Source organism: Triticum dicoccoides, chromosome 4A (assembly GCF_002162155.2).
Source record: "Triticum dicoccoides isolate Atlit2015 ecotype Zavitan chromosome 4A, WEW_v2.0, whole genome shotgun sequence".
Classification (NCBI taxonomy): Eukaryota; Viridiplantae; Streptophyta; class Magnoliopsida; order Poales; family Poaceae; genus Triticum; species Triticum dicoccoides.
In genome coordinates, this window is record NC_041386.1 from 732,494,201 (window position 1) to 732,500,173 (window position 5,973).

Consider the following 5,973-nt stretch of genomic DNA (forward strand, 5'->3'; position numbering starts at 1 on the left):
CCCTGGCATGAGTAAAGTACTCTACAAGCTGAAAAAAAAATCGAGCCCGATTAATCTCGAAGCCAAAGCAAATGAACCATCCGAGTTCAGCTTGAGTTATTTCATGTGCGCTAGGAATCATTCGTATCAAAGCAGTCTTCCCTTTACACGGATCACCGTATGGTCAGCTTTTATAGCAATCAACGACTCCAGATAACTGCAGAGAAACCTCCTGGAGACGTCCTCCAAAGCGTCATCAGAAGCATGCTTCATTCCAAATTACCGAGAGCCTCTAATGCATGATGTAAATATTCCTTCCCCGTATGCAAAATCTTCTTGATTGCTGGTAGCTTCCAAACGACAGACATAGCAGTCCACAACTCCATGGCTTTCGGACACAAACAGAATGGGTGAAAATTATCTTCTGTACCATTGCCACAAACTGGACACATGTCGGAAACCTCCAGCCCTCGTTTTGTCTATTTTGCCTTGTTGGCAAAGAATCTGTTGCAAGCCGCCATAGAAAGTTTTTTACAGTTGGAGGAACATCACAGGACCAAATATATTTTCAGCATGGTCTACATCCATCAGGACTTGAACTTGAAGCAGCAGAATTGTCACCTGTAGCTTCCTCAAATGCTAGAGTGTATGCCGATTTAACTGAAAAAAGACCATATTTCCCCGGACCCCATGCAAGCGTATCATCTAACAATCTTGGTGAGGCTCTAATCTTCAAAATTTTGGACACGTCGCATGGCAGAAAGCAAGTATGCAGCAGCTGAACATTCCAAGAACCATTTTCATTTAGTAATTCAGAGACAAACCTGATCCTACACCTCCCTGGAAGTGTGACAGGCTTATGTGAGGAAGGTTGTGGAATCCAATTGAGTGTCTCTCCATACTCGGATGCTCCTACCATTTACCACTCTTCATATAAGTCCCTTCTTCAGAAGATCTAGACCGTGACTAATCGCTATCGATGGCGAAGAAGCATTACCCGGAAACATTGTATCCTCAATTAATTTTACCATCTAGGTAGTACCGAGCCTTCAACACCTGAGCACACAAACTATCTAGCTTAGTGATAAGTCTCCATGCCTGCCTAGCAAGTAACGATTGATTGAACAAACGGAAGTCCCGCAAACCTAAGCCTCCTTTATATTTTGGATGTGAAAAAAATCACATGCCTTCAAATGCACTTTCCGAAGACCTATCTTTGAACCCCAATCAAAGTTCCTCGCCATCCGAGTAAAATCATAATAAACTGAGAGTGGCAATTTGAGCATGCCCATGATATATATAGGAAGCGCATGTGCAATAGATTTGACAAGTACCTCCCTTCCAGGCTGCGCTAAGTGACCTTCACCCACTAGTAGAAAACAGGGCTTTGGTGCAAGCTCAATGTATACATTAGTCCCGGTTCGAGCGGCTAGGGCCTCGGGAAGGCATTACTCCCGGTTCAAATGGGACCTTTAGTCCTGGTTTGAGACGCGAACCGGGATTAAAGGGTGTGATGACCTTTAGTCTCGGTTCGTGTCTCAAACCGGGACTAAAGCGTTCTAATTTTTTTTTCCATTTGTTTTTTGTTTTTAGTTTCTGTTTTAAATTGCTTATATCTTTTAGGATATTTGATGTTTTTGAGTGATATTTTTTTTGCAATAGATTCAAATAGTTTCTGTTTATGCCATTAGTTTTAAAATTTGAATGAATATGAATTTGTTCAAATTTGCTTCAAACCCTAGATTGCGAATAACTTGAGTTTAAAAATAGTTTTAAATTTAATTCTTTTTGCTCCTAGTCACATGTCAGATTGTTGTCATAGTAAGATTTATTTGGTTATTTTTAGAATAATTTAAACTAGGATTTTAATTAAAACAGTACTGCTTTGCTTATATAGTTGTTTTAGTCCGTGTTGTTTTCAATTATTTTTAGTTAGTTCTTTCTGTAGATTTTAACATGTTGTAGTATGCTTCTTTTAGAAAACAGTAGATAAATTTTATGAGTAACTAATGTTAATTTTCCTACTGTTGTGTATTAATAGTTGTTTAGCCTTTAATAATAGTTGATAGAATTAGTTTTGCTATATTAAAAAGTAATTCTTTTTGCCACTTTAATAGAACGTGACTCTGGCTTGGTTAACCTTAGTTGTGACTCTGGCTGGGATGGTGCTACCAGATGGGGTGTCCTCCTGAGCTGATGATCTTGGCATGATGGTGAACATGAAGTGAAGGGCCAGAGTTTTACCCAGGTCCGGGCCCTCTCTAAGAGGTAAAACTCTACGTCCTGCTTGTATTATATTGATTGCGGATGGGGTACAAAGTACATCTGATCCACCTCTTGATCGTATGAATGAGTTCTAACCTCTAAGCTGTGACTGACTATCAATTCGTCCTCTATAGACTAAACCCCTCGGCTTATATAGGCACCAGGGGTATCTAGGGTTTACATATGGTCGCTGCCTCGCTGGGATCAGACACTTTCATTGACCTTGGAGAACCAGTCCTAGACTAGCTTCGCAGAATCTAGAGCACTCCCACGATCATACTGCCGTTTGGTCAGATGACCACAAATGATGTTCTTGGTAGTAGGGTCCAGTTGCACGAACCTCTTCACGTCAGCAGTGATGATACCTTCACCGACTTTGAGAATGTCGGTCCCGACGACATACCAGAGGTCGTTGTCGATAGCTTCAAGATGCATGCGCATCTTATTCTTCCAGTAAGGGTAATCAGTGCCACCGAAGACGGAGCATGTAGCGGAAACCTTGATTATCCCTGCAGTCTATATGGCTAAAACTCCAGGTGGTTAAACCGAATCACATAGAACAAGGGAGCACCTTGCTCTAATGCCAATTGAAAGTACTAGTTATCAACTAGAGGGGGGTGAATAGGAGATTATCATGAAAATATTCGAAACATACAATGTCTTCGAAGACATGGAAGTTAAACAACAACTAAACAAGATACAATGGAAGATAAACTACACTAGGCATGTTGGCATAACAACACAATTGAAGTGAGAAGTGAAAGCAGAAAACTAACTAGGTAGATGTGAACAATAGGAACAGTCAATGTGAAGACAAAGGTACAATCATGGGAATCGAATGTCTTCACACAATGTCTTCAAATAGAATAATCAACCAAAGGCTTCATGAAACTAAACTGTAAGTTAACGAGTGAAGTGATAGAACCAGTTGCTCGGAGAAGAAGTGATTTGTTTGACCAGTTCCAGTTGTTGTGATAACTGTACGTCTGGTTAGGGAGGCTGAGATCGAACTCAGAAGACCGGGTCCTCACGTTATTCCCCTTGAGGTAAGATCCGCAAATCTGGCCCAATCACTCAGGTAAGTCTTCAAGGTAGACTTTCAAATCTTCGCAGACTTCGTTCACCGGCAATCCACAGTGGTTCTTAGATGCTCAAAAAGCAATGCCTAACCAGCTGGAAGATCATAGTCTTCAGGTGTAACAAGTTTTCGGTTCACGCAGAACAGAATGTCTTCAGCGACGGTCAGTCACTTTAGGCTCTGCGTGTTTTGGGTTTATCCTCGCAAGGAATCTCTCTCAAAGGCTTCGGAGGTGGGTTGCTTTTAAACGACAACAACCGGGTAATAACTCGGAGCAACCACACTAACTTATGATGGAGGCGGAGGGCTATTTATAACCAAGAGTCAACCCGACATGATATGACCGAACTGATCCTGAGTCAATGGCCAACCGACACGCGGTCGGATTTCAAACACACATGGCAGCTTGACTTGGGCTCCAAGTAAAGCTAACTCAACCAACTCTGACTTTGTTTACATCGACTCTACTTAACAGTACGATGATTCCTATGACTCAAAGAAAGAAGAAAATGAAATAAACAAAAGACTATGTCTTCGCACTTCATTGTCTTCAAGCGAATGTCTCCGCGCACCACCATTATCTTCAATGGCTTCGCACATTTTTAGGGGTCATATTTGATGGGTAAACTTAATCTTTAGGGGCTTCTATGTGTGTTCTCCTGTGAATCTCACAAACACATTAGTCGCTCAACCAAGTTTGTCGTCAATACTCCAAAATCAACAAAGGGTGGCACTAGATGCACTTACACTCTCCTTAGCATGAAACGATAAACAAACCACTCATTGTGGTAACAACGCTGACATGCATTGTGAACTTGAGCAGCCGCTTGATCCGCGCCACAACGGCGAGCAACCGTGGCAGAAAGCACGAGGATGGTCATGGATGCGGCCTTGGAAAACCATCGATGTGGTATTAAGGACGCTCCTTATTACCCCCATTAAGCATGTAGCCGTGAACTACCCTTTGGATTAAGGAACCTTATTCAAGTTAGGGAGGGGGCTACGGCCCCCTCCCCCCACCCCCAACACTATTTTTGTTTGACAAACTAAATTCCACCCATTGTGTCACTGGCGCAAAATACAAACGAAGACTGTGTATTATTTGATAAATATCTACAATACTTAAATAGTTCATCCTCACTAAGTAATTCTCTTGACATGCAGTCTATCCACATCAGCGGCCCCACTACCTCATCTGCCTTACTGATGTCATCTCTTTTTTTACCATTGTCTCAAAAAAATATCTTTTTTTTACCAAAGAGTTTTCCTCTGCAACGCAACGTTTCCTGTCTTCATTAGCATTATTTTTCCCCAGAGAATTCTTAACTCCAAACAAGCTTTCGCCCCGCTTTATATATAAAGCACCAACCACATAGAATACACGGTCGAACGATACAAGGGGATGGGGTAACCCTCAAACAATGCCGATCCCAGGCTAATCGTATCACACACCACGCATGCGACAACGCTACCAAAATAGAGTACATAAGGAACTGAGCAACACCACACGAAGCCCTATATCACCTAAGTTCCATGACAACGCCCCCAGGAGGGAGAATGGCGCTAAACGTCACTGTTGCCGAGTCCCGAACAAACATAGGTTCTCACCCGGAACCCGGACACGGAGAGGAGCACCACGATGACGTCTTCAGGAAGATAACGGTGCCCGCGAGCGTCGCCGTCGTCGGCGACAAAGCGCGGAGCTTTCGCTCGGCAACTCCCCCGCGTCACCAAACAAGGTCCCCAGGGCCAGCGCGACGCGCCCAGAACTCGAGATCATGATCAGGGCGCCGCCATCATCAGAGACAAATAGCACGCCCGAGCCACCCGCCTCATCACCTCTCGCCGCCCACACGACCAAGAGAGAATGCCATCACCGCCGCCATGGTGCCCGCCGGAGAGCCAACCATGCGGACCACCTTCCGGGGCTGCCACCCCGGCATCCATGTCCAAGGCTCCACAAAACGTTCACGTCACGGTCCATCCACCTCGGTAGGAGGAGTAAAAGGGATCTCCTTTCACTCCTAGCCCAGCATCAGTCTCGGAGTGTGGGTCGACGCCTCCATAGTAGGAGGCACCCACGCCTGCTTCTCCAGCCGGTCCCGGTGGACCGGGGGATACACTACCCTGTGACTCCCGACGGCCGTCGCCGAGCGCGCTCGCGCGGCGCCATGTCTATGGCCCTTGACGCCGATCTGCCCGACAGCGTTGCAAAGCCCCGACCACCACCAGCATCCACCGTACCCGTGAGGTGAGAGACCTCAGTGCCCACGGGCACCTCCCGGATCGATCCAAGGCACACCTACCGGGAGCGCAAACTCCGACTCGCCCCGGGCCCCTTCCAGATCCGCTCGAGCACGAGCCCCAACTCACAGCCATGCCTTTGGCCTCGAGCCAGGGGAAGGAGGCCAGCTGCCACCACCCAGCGCCACGGACAGGGGGACGACACCCAGCTCCGAGCACCGCCGCCACACCGACACGCACCATCTGTGCCCCCGGACTAGGCAACTCCAGCCGCAACCGCCACCGGACCACCCCTCCATGGCACACCACCGCACCAACCACCACCAGTAGCCGAGACCACCAGCACTGGCCAGCCCATGCCGCCACAGCCCGCGCCGCCCACCTGCAGCAGGCTGGAGAACCCCCCC